This window comes from Pimephales promelas, chromosome 16 (genome assembly GCF_988280905.1).
Source record: "Pimephales promelas chromosome 16, fPimPro1.hap1.1, whole genome shotgun sequence".
Lineage (NCBI taxonomy): Eukaryota > Metazoa > Chordata > Actinopteri > Cypriniformes > Leuciscidae > Pimephales > Pimephales promelas.
Window position 1 is genome coordinate 7,155,726 of NC_142784.1, and position 15,259 is coordinate 7,170,984.

The 15,259-nt window shown below is 47.8% G+C and overlaps 1 long non-coding RNA gene across 1 annotated transcript in view; it reads left to right on the plus strand.

Moving 5' to 3' along the window:
* The first annotated feature begins 6,954 nt into the window (after positions 1-6,954).
* The window catches only part of LOC148973299 (uncharacterized), a 65,050-nt gene continuing 56,745 nt past the window's right edge, over positions 6,955-15,259 (plus strand). The window contains exon 1 of the long non-coding RNA XR_016146807.1: positions 6,955-7,302. This is a non-coding gene — a long non-coding RNA (uncharacterized LOC148973299). The remainder of the gene's footprint in view (positions 7,303-15,259) is intronic.

Below are 15,259 nucleotides of genomic sequence, written 5' to 3' on the forward strand. Positions count from 1 at the left end.
AGACACTCGGAGCGCCGAGCGGACTCGTCTGCTCGACGCTCCACTCTCCCAGGTTGGCCTCTTCGGCGGTGCGGTCGAGGACTTCGCCCAGCAGTTCTCCACCGCCCAGAAGCAGACGGAGGCGATTAAACACATCCTGCCCTGGCGACCAGCTGCTGCCTCCACCCAGTCGCCGGCACAGGCGCCTTCCGCTGCTCGCCGCCGAGGAAGCCCCCCTGCAGCTCCCCTCCCTCCCGCCCGGCCCCAGCAGCAGCCTTCACCCGGGCCCCGGCGTCGAGGAGGCCGCAGGCCGGCGTCACAGCCCCCTCAGGCCGCTCGCCCCGCTAAACGCCAGGCCAAGCGAAGATCCTGACACGGGCTGCTCAGTGTCGATCTCGAGTCTTTCCCAGGAGGCGGTAGCAGGCCCCCTCCTTCCCCCGGTGGAGGGCCGGGGGAGAATCTTTTGTTCTCAGCTCCCCGCTGCTCACCCACGGGTGGGCAGCACCCTGAGTTGGTTAAAGAAAGACTTGACATCTTCACTGAGCTCACAGACTGGAGTGGGTGCGCTCGATGCCCCGGTGCGTCAGCCCACACACTCCTCTCTGTCTCTGAGGGCGCGGAAGGGTGCGAGTGTCGCCCCCGGGCTACGCCAATCCCTTCCCCCTCTATCGCCAGACCCCCGGCAGAACAGACCCCCGTGGAACGCTTCGCCTTCCCTGGTCCCTTCTGTCGGGGAGCGGGCTTCGACGCATCCGAGCGGGGTAACCCCTGCACGCGTGCCAGTCGACCCGCCCCGCTGCCCCTCCGGGGGGACGTCTGTGGTTCGGATGACCCCGCTGGTTCACTTCCTGGAAGCCTGGCTAGAGCTTCCCGGGGTGTCCCGCTGGGTCATCAGAACGATCAGATTCGGCTACGCGATTCAGTTCGCGCGGTCTCCTCCCCGGTTCGGGGGAGTTCGCTCCACGATGGTCGGTGGCAATGCCCCAGTCTTGAGAGCGGAGATTGCCACCCTGCTGGCGAAGGGTGCAATCGAGACAGTCCCTCCAGCCGAGGTGAGGTCCGGGTTTTACAGCCCCTACTTCATTGTCCCCAAGAAGACCGGTGGGTTACGACCGATCCTGGACCTGCGCATTTTGAACCGTTCTCTCCATCGACTACCGTTCAAAATGCTCACAGCCAAACGCATTTTCGAATGTGTTCGGTTTCAGGATTGGTTTGCAGCGATCGACCTGAAGGACGCGTATTTCCATGTCTCCATTTTACCTCGACACAGACCGTTTCTTCGGTTTGCCTTCGAGGGCCAGACATATCAGTACACGGTTCTCCCATTCGGGTTAGCTCTGTCCCCTCGCGTCTTCACGAAGATCGTCGAGGCAGCCCTTGTTCCCCTTCGCGAACACGGGGTTCGCATCCTGAACTATCTCGACGACTGGCTGATACTAGCACACTCTCGAGCTCAGGTTTGCGAACACAGAGACCTGATGCTCCGGCACCTAGCCCGTCTGGGCCTTCGGGTCAACCGAGAAAAGAGCAAACTTTGCCCCGTGCAGAGGATCTCTTTTCTCGGCATGGAGATAGACTCGGTCGCCATGTCCGCGCAGCTCACGAACAAGCGCGCGCACTCACTGCTGACTTGTCTTCGACAGTTCGAGGGCAAGAGTGCGGTTCCACTGAAACTATTTCAGAGGCTCCTGGGGCATATGGCATCCGCGGCCGCGGCAACGCCGCTCGGTTTGCTTCATATGAGACCGCTTCAGCTGTGGCTTCGCGATCGAGTCCCGAGGTGGGCATGGCATCGCGGCTCGCTCCGAGTTCCAGTGACTCCAGCGTGCCGCCGAACCTTCTTCCCGTGGTCGAACCTCAGCTTCTTACGGAGAGGGGTCCCTATTCAGCGAGTTTCCAGGCATCTCGTTGTCTCCACGGATGCGTCTACCACGGGTTGGGGTGCCATGTGCAATGGGCATGCAGCCGCCAGTTCCTGGACAGGAGCCCAGCGCCTCATGCACATCAATTGCCTCGAGCTGCTGGCAGTACGGCTCGCCCTGCACCGCTTCCGAGCCTTGCTCAAGGGCCAGCATGTGCTTATCCGCTCAGACAACACCACCGCAGTAGCGTACATCAACCACCAGGGGGGTCTACGCTCGCGCCGGTTGTCGCAGCTCGCCCGCCACCTCTTGATATGGAGTCAGAAGCACCTGAGGTCCCTTCGTGTAGTACACATTCCTGGAACCCGGAACCTGGCAGCCGACGAGCTGTCACGGGTCCGCCCCATCTCCGGCGAATGGCGACTCCATCCCCAGTCGGTCCAGCTGATCTGGGACCAGTTCGGGGAGGCACAGATCGACCTGTTCGCCTCTCAGGACTCGACCCACTGCGCCCAGTTCTATTCTCTGACCCGCGGCACACTCGGCTCGGATGCACTGGCGCACAGCTGGCCACGGGGCCCACGCAAGTATGCGTTTCCCCCAGTGAGCCTCCTTGCACGGGTGTTGTGCAAGGTCAAGGAGGACGAGGAGCAGGTCTTGCTAGTAGCCCCCTACTGGCCCACCAAGACGTGGTTCTCCGAACTCATGCTCCTCGCGACAGCACCTCCTTGGCCCATTCCTCTGAGACAGGACCTACTCTCTCAGAGACGGGGCACTCTGTGGCACCCTCGTCCCGACCTGTGGAAGCTGCACGTGTGGCTCCTGGACGGGACGAGGGAGGTTTGAGTTCGCTGCCACCTGCGGTGGCGGCAACCATCACTTCCGCAAGAGCGTCGTCCACGAGACACCTTTATGTGTTGAAGTGGAACCTCTTCGTCAATTGGTGCTCTTCTCGCGGAGAAGACCCCCGGAGATGTTCGATCGCGGTCGTGCTTTCCTTCCTGCAAGAAGGGTTGGAGCGCAGGCTGTCGCCCTCCACCCTTAAGGTTTACGTCGCGGCCATTGCCGCTTCTCACGAAGCAGTGGAGGGTAAGTCCTTAGGGAAGCACGACCTGGTCATCAGGTTCCTGAGGGGAGCAAGGAGGCTACATCTGCCTCATCCTACCCTCGTACCCTCTTGGGACCTCTCAGTAGTTTTAAGTGCTCTGCAGAGGCATCCCTTTGAGCCTTTGCAATTGGTAGAGTTAAAGTTTCTGTCCATGAAGACAGCACTCCTGGTTGCATTGGCCTCCATCAAGAGGGTGGGGGACCTGCACGCATTCTCCGTTGACGAAGCGTGCCTGGAGTTCGGGCCGGCTTACTCTCACGTGATCCTGAGACCCCGGCCTGGATATGTGCCCAAGGTTCCCACCACTCCCTTCCGGGACCAGGTGGTGAACCTGCAAGCACTGCCCCTGGAGGAGGCAGACCCAGCCTTGGCACTGCTCTGTCCGGTACGTGCTCTCCGCACCTATGTCGACAGAACGCAGTGTTTCAGGACCTCAGACCAGCTCTTTGTCTGTCATGGAGGGAGCCAGAAGGGAAGGGCTCTCTCAAAGCAACGGCTGTCCCACTGGATAGTGGATGCCATTGCTTTGTCTTACCAGCAGCAAGGCCGTCCGTGCCCCCTTGGTGTGACGGCCCATTCCACTCGGAGTGTGGCCTCCTCTTGGGCTCTAGCGCACGGCGCCTCGCTAACAGATATCTGCAGAGCTGCAGGCTGGGCGACACCCAACACCTTCGCCAGATTCTATAATCTGCGAATTGAGCCAGTGTCCTCTCATGTACTCGCTCAGGCCGGTACTGGACCCGCTCAGGTGTCTTCGCTTGCTCGCCACTCCACTCCCCAGACTGGATAAGTGCGATATTCCTGAGTTCTTCCATTGAAGTCTTGAGTCCTCCAGCACCGACGATGCGGGCTCCTCTGCTGTCGCTCTGGATGCTAGCTAGTTCCCTCTGGTAACCGTCTCATGTGTATTATCCACTGTAAGTCTCTCTGAGCATGTGTCTTCACTTGGCAAGCCATCTGCCAACCCTGGAGTTAAAAAAATTAATAGCCACCGACAGTTGGTGCTCCAGTGTTTCCATATGTGTTCCTATATGGCCATATGAGTATTCTTAAGTCCTCCCTTCGGTAGGCATCTGGTAGCATGTCCCTCCCGGGATATGTTTCCCAGTGTACCTTGGTAATCCTGTGTCAAAGTGGGGTCCCCAAAAAAAAAAAAAAAAAAAAAAAAAAAGGGGGGTTCAGATTTTCGCAGGGCACTGGAAGACAGCTTGAAGATGGCGTGATGGCACAGACCCCCAATCTCCGTCACTTCTGACGTAACTCGAAGTGACTACGAAAGGGAACGTCTCGGTTACGTATGTAACCCTCGTTCCCTGAGTAGGGAACGGAGACGTTACGTCTCCCTGCCACTTCTGCTGTATCGCTGGGTAGACGCCGAGTTCAGTCTTGGCTCCTCAGCGAAGACATACTGCGGTTGCGTTCACTTCCTCCTTTTATACTCACGGAGTAGGGCGGAGTACGCTATGCAAATTTCCGCAGCCCCAAGGCATTGCATGCCATTGGCTCGTTTTTAAATACTCGAAGAGGATTGGCTTTCTATGCGAAACCCCCAATCTCCGTCACTTCTGACGTAACGTCTCCGTTCCCTACTCAGGGAACGAGGGTTACATACGTAACCGAGACGTTTCCTTATCAGGTCAACATATGATGTTCTCCCATCACCACAGAACTTAAACCTCTGGGTAGGAGAGGATCCCTCTTGTCCTTTGTGTTCATCACCCACCACATTAAGGTACATTTTGACAGGATGTAAGGTGGCTCTTAGCCAAGGTCGGTGTACTTGGCGCCATGACAAAGTACTGCAATGTTTGGCTTTAGCATTGGAAGGCAAGTGTAACATGACCAATAAGTTGCCACCTGTTCTAGCAAAACATTACATAAACGTGTTGGGCATGAGTTATCGTCATGATGAAATTATATATTGATTTATAATTTTACCATTATGACATTATGAGTGTGATTCTTAATTTAATCAGCCAATATAACTTTATTTATATTCCTTTTTATTCCGCTGTTTAGACACGTTTGAACACGCAACCCAAACCCACCCCACCCCACCCCTAAACCTACCTAGCCAAAGGTTTACCCTGCATGTTGAAAAAAGATTATGTTTTGAAATCATGGAAATAATTATGGAAATTATAATGTGATGATAATGTGGTGGAAAAAGCTACTGAACACACCTGCCTGAAAACAAAGTCTGTTTTTCAGCTGAACTGCTTGCAGAGAGAGAGAGAGAGAGAGAGAGAGAGAGAGAGAGAGAGAGAGAGAGAGAGAGAGAGAGAGAGAGAGAGAGAGAGAGAGTGTGTGTATGTGTGTTTATATTCTCTAGAGCATCTGTTTACATGGATGACTGAGGAGATGTACTAAAATCCCCTAAAACTCTAAGCCCTCATGACAGATGAGTGAATGAATAAAAAGTATTGATATGCAAGTTACCACAGTATAATATCTGTAACCTCAGGGGGGTCTATTGTAACTAAATAATCATGGCTAAGCGACCGTAAGAATTTCAAATGTTTACCAGCAGGCTATCCCAATAAAGGGAAATACAAAGAGAGAGAGAGAGAGAGAGACTGGAGTATTATAAAAATAGAAAATTTATTAATTTCCCCTTTTCTTTGGCTCAATGGACTCACAACATGAAACAGTATTCAAAGGACATTAGGCCTCTGGGCAACAGAGTCAGGGACAACAAAATCCAAAATCAAAGTGTTCAAATAACTCAAAAACAAAATACAACAAACTCAAAATTGATAAGGCACGTCACAAAATCACATGCACAAATATAACCAAAAAGAAAATAATTCACACTAGACAAACCAGTGGCCACACAACAAAATTGTTCTCCCCCCCTACCCAGGATATTGCACCAACCCAATGGCCTAAAATACACACATTACATAACACACAACATACATCAACACACCAGGGGGAGGCTCATAGGCAACCCAATAGACGGTTCTTCCCCACGTACACGTACACACACACACACACACACACACACGGAGCTGAATCCTAAAAACAAGAGCACAGGAAAAACAGTGGCCAGGACAGCATATGTCGCTCCTCCTGCAAAGAACAATTACAATGTTACATAATTATACAGTATACAGGTCGGCATCACAACTATGCCTAATTTGTAACCTGTGCACCAATGGGCTGGGAATTACTTAAGATGTAAAAAGTTAAGCTGAACAATCAGAGCGGGGCAAGAGGCTAAAGTAGCCTAAAACACTAACCTGTATGACCAGACAGCACAAAATCAGAAAAACGCCAGCTTGCTGGATTTAAAGGTGTAGCGCCAAACAACCCCCACCTGATTCAACCCCCACCTGATTCAATCAAGCAATTCTCATGGAACACACCCCACTCGCTACATATCAAAAAACACATGACAGTGTAATTTTTATTGCATACACTATGTTTATATTATGGAATTTATTCTAATATATTTTTGCATATGAATAAGGTAATCATTTTATATTCCAGAAAGCAAGATTAACTTACTGTCACATATTCGCTTCAAGGGTAGATGAACTGAGAAATCAATTTTTCCTTGAGCTTTTGACATCTAAGAGGTCATCATATTATAAGAATATCCTGTAAGTTTCAGAACTGAAAACGTCCTTGTTAGTCCAATAAAAGCTTTTATTGACACCAGCCTCAGCAAACGACTCGTTTTTAAAAGTGGGGAACTATGACGTAAAGGAGGATAAAACCCCACCCCCGCAGAAGAAGATCAACTCCTACTATAACACAACCAGTTTAAAACAACCGGCTAAAATAACATAGGCCTACCTCGGGATGACAAACCGGATCAAGCTACCGAGCAATACAGAATATTGTGCAGTGCCTGGTTGTGGAAGAAGACGCTGCATATGCTTCCTCTAGATAGACCATTTTGCAAGATGTAAACAACACTGGTCCAGAAACACTTCCTGTTTCAGTTTGTAACTGTTTTCTTTATTTTCACAAGAAAACATGTAAAAGATGTTTGTTTAACTTTTTGATTCAGTTTTATATGTTCTGTTGGTTGTATTTTATCCCAGCTTTTATGTAGTGTTAAAAAACTGAAACGGGAAGTGCTTCTGGACCAGTGACATTCCACTCCAGCTGATGAGGGTAAACCGTCTGTTCGCTTCATTTCACTGAGGATTGTTCTGTAAACAAGACTGGATTTGCAGACCGATTATAAGTAAAGAACGGTGCTGTGCCGTCTATATTGGATCTGACAGGAATTGTGCAACACACGGACTCTGGGTCGAACATGCATGGGCGAATCATTCCGGTTGCCATTTAACAACATTGGATGTTTTCAGAACATTTTTCCCCACGTACACCGACGAGGTAAGTTGAAAAACTCATTATAATATGCAAAACTGTTATACACTCACAGCAGTGGGCGTTTACTTCCTAGTCTTCAGTGCGAAACGCCCATAAAATCCGTGCATTTCTGAGCTAGGCTCAAAGCTAGGGTAGAAAATAGCTTATTAGTTATTCATTTTGATGTTTTTGAATACAAAAACCAAGCAAACGTCATAAGTTTACCTCAGAAAACAATATAATACAATTTAAAAAGCCAGTTCATGACCCCTTTTACACTTAGTTGATTAATGCTGAGTTCACACTGCACGATTTTCGCCCGGAATTTTACTCGCAGACAGATTTTGTTAAATCGCCGACAAATGCCCGAAATCGAAGTCAAAGCGGTGCTTGACAATCACACAGTATGTATCAAAGATCTGAGAGAATCGACGATGTGTCGCCAATGCCCATGAGACATTTGGCATATCTGGACCTGTCTGTCTCAAAATCCTGCTGTGTGAAATGTGTTCTGACAATTACATTGGCAATGACCTACATCCAATAAGAGACCAAGATACAAGGTAACTGGAAGTTCAGGGAGGAGATATAGACTAGAATATCAGTAAACTGAATTCTTTCAGATTCTATTAATTTTCATACACACAAGCTTAACAAGTATATCAATCAGCCACCTGAAACAGCAGCTAGCAATATGAGGCCATACCTGAAATAAAAACTCATTGTAAGAACACTGATCAAATAAATTCCAAAAACCCCTGTCCTCAATAAAACAATCATAAAAAAATGCCTCACCTTCTAGGTAAGATTCTAACTCTATACTACCTTGCCACCTCACCACACTTAGAATGACGGCTTTGGGTGGCCCAGATCTCGCAAGCAGGCCATAGCAATGCCACATGTCAGCCAAGAGCGAAGAAATAAACCAGAACTGGACCTTATCTGAACCACAAAATCTTTGTATAAATATGGTGTCGTATCAGCCTTAAAGGGATAGTTCACCCAAAAATGAAAATTATGTCATTAATTACTCACCCCCATGCTGTACCAACCCCGTAAGACCTTCGTTCATCTTTGGAACGCAAATTAAGATATTTTTTTAGTAAATTTGAGAGGTGTATGTGGTCTAAGGGATTAAAACTATATTTAAAGGGTACATATCATGCTTTTAAATCATTCATTTTTACATATAAATCATACCGTTGTGGTCTATATAAAACATAACTGCAATGATTGGGTCTGAATTCCTCATTATTATAGCTCCACAGGCCCCTTTTCTACCCCTTTTCTGATGTGCGTCTTTGAGCGACCGGTTTCAATGCTTCCCCTTTAAATAAAAAGGAGATGAGTCACACCCCGCCCGCTCTCCAGGTCGATGAGTTCACGGCCAGTTTAACTCCCCACGTTCGGCCATTATTGTAGTTTGATTAGAGATATACGATTATATACGATACCTTCAAAGAACATTTTTATTCACACGTTAATAAAATGTCAACAACAGAAGACTTGTCCATCAAGCCTTACATATTGGAGCCAGAGCGAGCGAGTTGATAAAGACGACGACGAACCTGCAGAACAACTTTTCATATGGATATATTGGTATGTGAGTTAACTGTTTTGTGTTATTAGTGAAAGTCGACTATTTTTCTTGTTAAAACAAGCACACTGACAAGATAAATGACTACGGTCTAATCTTACCACAAAAAAATCTGTATTGACAATATGATACGTTTAGAAAAGCATCAGAAAACAACGCAGCTAAATGACCATTGATGAAACTCAAGAACAATAATACTGCAAACGTGTAACGTTACTTCACAACAAAAACAAAGAAAGACAAAGGTACTGCTAAACCATGACCACCATGTGTTTTAAGAAAGTACTTTATTTTTATTAACGATATTTACAGCTTATCGAAATGCTCTGTTCGTCGTCTCCAAAGATACAGTAGAAGGAATTTACCCCTCATTCAGACAAAGTCAATCGGCAAACCCTTCTTTATACTGGTGGAGGTTGTTGAAGTGGGAATCCTTGAAGTGCTTCAGGTCACTAACGTACATCCAACAACCGAACATTTTGACTTGCCCTCTCGTAACTTCTGCATCACTGAGCTCGGACTACAAAATCGGAGCGAGAAATAATAATGGCGGATTGCTCGAAGTGTTGGACCGGTAGTCAATGTCCTTATCAGTTCCGGTGCAAATACGGTGACGCACTTGCTCAAAAAACGTCATAGAGAACAGAAAAATCTGAACAGGTTGAAAAATGACCAAAACAGAATATAAAGATATAAACGAAGCACCTGAAGAGAATAATTTAATCTTTTCTGTACTTATAAACACTCCACATATAAAACCAAATGCATTTAAGGGCTAAAAAAGTGGATTTTGCATGATATGTCCCCTTTAAACTAAAAACTATAAGGGATTAAAACTCAACTATATTTATCAAGTGATGAGAATACTTTTTGTGCGGAAAAACCCCCCCAAAAAACGACTTTAATCGACTATTCCTTTGCTTCTGGGCCTGATACGAGAGTTCAAGATATTTCCACGACGCATGTGCGAGAACTGAACAAGAAGTAGTAGAAGAAGAACGTAGTGCTCGCGCATGCGTCATTGGAAATCTCTTGAACTCTTGTCTCAGGCCCAGAAGGAAGAAAAGGAAGAAAGTCGAATAAAGTTGTTAATTTTGTTGTAAAAGTTGTGATCCAAGGACATGTTTTTGAGCTGTTCAGTGGGTGATAATATATGATTCTATACAGGCTTCAGGCAATCATCACACCTGGAGGGTCCAGCAGCATTGTCTCGTTCCCTACTTAGAGACATTTCTTCTGTTTCTATTAGTCTCGCTGTGTCTGAAAAACTGCACTGATAAGTTTCAGTTTGTGTTTTAACTGCTGAGACAGCTTTTATTTATTTTGTAAGCTCATTATTTTTCCATCCATTTCCTGTCCTTTTCTCCTCCTTTCTTGGGCTACTACTCAATCCCCCACTCACTGGACGGCACATTCCTTTCTATTCCCAGGCTGTCCTTTGAACTGTCCGCACAAACATTTTGTGTCGTATGTATGCGTAAGTGAACTTATGAGTGGGTGTCTTAGAACATGTTCTGGAATGATCTTTTTGTGGATTCATTCATTTGTTGTAACAGTCATTTATTGCATAGTAACATTTTCATGACAATTAGGTACATTTTCCTTTCCCCGTTCTCATTACTGTGATGCAAAAAAGAGGCTACATGACACATTTTTTACACTGTTAAAAAAATGGTTACTTGCTCATAAATATCCATATAATAATGTAAAAAAAATATTGTTACTGTAATATATATATATATATATATATATATATATATGTGTGTGTGTGTGTGTGTGTGTGTGTGTGTGTATGCCTATTGTAGGTTTTATATTGTTGAAGAGCATTCAATTTAGGATTGGGTGGGGGCTCTAAAACATTAATATGATGGCATAATGGACCTAAACTAATATATTAATATATATAAGCATAAAAAACATTGTAATACAATCTGAAGACTTTAATTGCTACAGTGAGGCATCCCTTATGAGATTCAAGCCAGCCATGTTACTAAAGGACAGTGAAGGCCGCTTTTGGGGTCTACATAGAGATGTGTGGGTTCACAGAGCCTATGAGTGTAAGGGCACTTCCTTCAACAAGGGTGCAGAAACACATAGTTATGTGAATATGAACGAGGAAGCACAGGGTCAGGCAAACAAAAATACATATTTCACTTGTAACGAGATGTGGACACATGTTGAGAAATGTTTATTTATTGTTGGTCAAGAAACTTACAATACTTTCTCAGACACAACTGCATATCAGAGATCTATTCCAGTGCAAAACATAGCACAAATGATATACAAACACAAACACATGCTGACTCAAGGACAGAAAATGAGACTGTGTGGAGTAGCTACAGTAAGTGGAGCCAGACGTGAAAGCACAGCTCTAATTTAAGACTGTTAGTCATTTCCTCAGCTGTCCTGAAACTGTGGTCCACTGCACTCCGCTGGGCCAGCACACTGCTGTGGAATGATTCATAACACCCCAGGAAAACTTCATAAATGGGTTAACACTAACATAACAACAATCCGATATCCATGATAACTTGGTATTAGCCACTTCTTGTTCATCACTATATCATCTAAGTGTATTACATATAAACAACCTTAGAGTTTCCGATTAAAATTACATAATATGTTGGCAGAGAAAATTTAAGCATGCTTAAATTTATTAGATATGTTGATAAATTTAGGATTAAAACCACTTATAAGAAACTTTTTGAACTAAACCCCTGTAGACACAATCTTTTGGAAAACATTATAATTTCATCTAGCACAAAACTTCCAGCATGCACTGAATGTGTCACCGGGGAGGCCGGACGCCGGATGACCGGCCGTCCCAACCCCCTCCGACACACGTGCCACCGCGAGGAGCCAACACCACAGAGGACACAGAGGCCAAGTCAGTTAGAGAAAATCACAGAGTCTTTATTGAATAAATTAAGTTAAAACGGCCTCCAGCCAGCTGAAGGAAGGTGAAGTTTCAGCCGTATAGCTGGCTCTTCTCAAAACTCAGGTAGGCAGAGCAGGTGAGGGTTCACAGCTGGACTGGTTCTCTCGAATTCACAGCAGAACAGTTTCTCTTTTCACAGGATTCGGATGGACGGAGAAGAGTACGGAATCCACAGCCAAGCTGGCCCTCTTCTCAGGACCCAGGCCGACAGAAGACAGGTGAGGATTCAACAGCATAACTGGTTCTCTCAGTTTCACAGCAAAGCTGGCCCTCCTCTCAGGACCCAGGCCGACAGAAGACAGGTGAGGATTCAACAGCATAACTGGTCCTCTCAGGTTCCACAGCAAAGCTGGCCCTCTTCTCAGGACCCAGGCCGACAGAAGACAGGTGAGGATTCAACAGCATAACTGGTTCTCTCAGGTTCCACAGCAAAGCTGGCCCTCTTCTCAGGACCCAGGCCGACAGAAGACAGGTGAGGATTCAACAGCATAACTGGTTCTCTCAGGTTCCACAGCAAAGCTGGCCCTCTTCTCAGGACCCAGGCCGACAGAAGACAAGTGAGGATTCAACAGCATAACTGGTTCTCTCAGGTTCCACAGCAAAGCTGGCCCTCTTCTCAGGACCCAGGCCGACAGAAGACAGGTGAGGATTCAACAGCATAACTGGTTCTCTCAAGTTCCACAGCAAAGCTGGCCCTCTTCTCAGGACCCAGGCCGACAGAAGACAGGTGAGGATTCAACAGCATAACTGGTTCTCTCAGGTTCCACAGCAAAGCTGGCCCTCTTCTCAGGACCCAGGCCGACAGAAGACAGGTGAGGATTCAACAGCATAACTGGTTCTCTCAAGTTCCACAGCAAAGCTGGCCCTCTTCTCAGGACCCAGGCCGACAGAAGACAAGTGAGGATTCAACAGCATAACTGGTTCTCTCAGGTTCCACAGCAAAGCTGGCCCTCTTCTCAGGACCCAGGCCGACAGAAGACAGGTGAGGATTCAACAGCATAACTGGTTCTAGTCTCAGGATCTAGCTGAACAGGGAGGAGTAAGGATTCAACAGCGAAGCTGGCTCTCTTCACGGGGCTCAGGCAGACAGAGAATACAGGTGAGAATTCAACAGTGTCACTGGTTCTACTCACAGGATCCAGCAGAACATGGAGGAATAAGGATTCACCAGCAAAGCTGGCTCTCTTCACGGGGCTCAGGCAGACAGAGAGTACAGGTGAGAATTCAACAGTGTAACTGGTTCTACTCACAGGATCCAGATGAACAGGGAGGAGTAAGGGTTCAACAGCAAAGCTGGCTCTCTTCACGGGGCTCAGGCAGACAGAGATTGACGGTGCGGGTTCAACAGTGTAGCTGGTTCTACTCATAGGATCAAGCAGCACATGGAGGAGTAAGGATTCAACAGCAAAGCTGGCTCTCTTCACAGGGCTCTGGCGGACAGAGAGTACATGGGAGATTTCAACAGTGTAACTGGTTCTACTTACAGGATCCAGCAGAACATGGAGGGGTAAGGATTCAACAGCAAAGCTGACTCATGCAGGCAGAGTGTCAAGCTGGCAATTCAACAGCAAACTGAACTTCACAATCCTACGTAGAGATTAAAGAGGAGAAAAGAAGAATTTCACCACTAGATGACTTCCTCCATCCAATGAGATGCGGGCGATATATCCACAGCCAGAACCGTTTCCCCGATGTCACTGCATTACACTTCCACTCGTGTTTAACTGTAATTCACACAAATCGGCACACATGATTTAACGAACAACACTGCAAAGTCTTGTCACTCACAAACTAGGGCGTAGACAGGGGATCTGGTCCACTGCACAGCACTACAATCTCTTGGACTTCTTCCAATAAAGCGTGGGAAATTCAAACTTCCTCCAAAAAGACAGATTTACACCTCATGAAGTCTCATCACATCCTCCAAACAGATTTCTCATATCACAGTCCAAACATCAACAGCACTTATCTCTTATCCACCACGGTTCTCCTCTTCTCCTTCTCCTTCCTCTCCTCCCTCTCCTTCCTCTCCCTCCTCCTTTCCTCCTTTCATCCTGTGTTGTCCATCCTTTCCTCCTCTTCCTGCTGTCAGTCCTCCTCTGCTCTCCCCTCTGTTGTGTTGAAGATGAAATATCCTTTTATCCTTCCCAACTGACAACGTGTCCCAATCGCGATCGCGATAGTCTTGTCCCGCACCTGTTTTGAATTAACTAATAATTCTCCGTCTCCGCTCGGAGTTTTCCGGAACTAGAGTCTTCCGGGTCCCACACCGGAAATCCCTCCCCTCAGAAACCCGTCCATGATAAAAGGTTCCGCCTGCCTTTTTGTCACCCCGGTGACATCCCCCCCTGCCATTCGGGACTAGTCCCTAGGACCGGGAACTTCAGCCCACTCGCCGTATCGCTGGGGTGGTCTCCCCTCTTCATCGGCCCCCGTGAACCTGTGGCTGCTTCAACTCGCGGTGGCAAATCCTGCCGACTACGCCACTTTTGTCACCGGGGAGGCCGGACGCCGGATGACCGGCCGTCCCAACCCCCTCCGACACACGTGCCACCGCGAGGAGCCAACACCACAGAGGACACAGAGGCCAAGTCAGTTAGAGAAAATCACAGAGTCTTTATTGAATAAATTAAGTTAAAACGGCCTCCAGCCAGCTGAAGGAAGGTGAAGTTTCAGCCGTATAGCTGGCTCTTCTCAAAACTCAGGTAGGCAGAGCAGGTGAGGGTTCACAGCTGGACTGGTTCTCTCGAATTCACAGCAGAACAGTTTCTCTTTTCACAAGATTCGGATGGACGGAGAAGAGTACGGAATCCACAGCCAAGCTGGCCCTCTTCTCAGGACCCAGGCCGACAGAAGACAGGTGAGGATTCAACAGCATAACTGGTTCTCTCAGTTTCACAGCAAAGCTGGCCCTCCTCTCAGGACCCAGGCCGACAGAAGACAGGTGAGGATTCAACAGCATAACTGGTCCTCTCAGGTTCCACAGCAAAGCTGGCCCTCTTCTCAGGACCCAGGCCGACAGAAGACAGGTGAGGATTCAACAGCATAACTGGTTCTCTCAGGTTCCACAGCAAAGCTGGCCCTCTTCTCAGGACCCAGGCCGACAGAAGACAGGTGAGGATTCAACAGCATAACTGGTTCTCTCAGGTTCCCCAGCAAAGCTGGCCCTCTTCTCAGGACCCAGGCCGACAGAAGACAAGTGAGGATTCAACAGCATAACTGGTTCTCTCAAGTTCCACAGCAAAGCTGGCCCTCTTCTCAGGACCCAGGCCGACAGAAGACAGGTGAGGATTCAACAGCATAACTGGTTCTCTCAGGTTCCACAGCAAAGCTGGCCCTCTTCTCAGGACCCAGGCCGACAGAAGACAGGTGAGGATTCAACAGCATAACTGGTTCTCTCAAGTTCCACAGCAAAGCTGGCCCTCTTCTCAGGACCCAGGCCGACA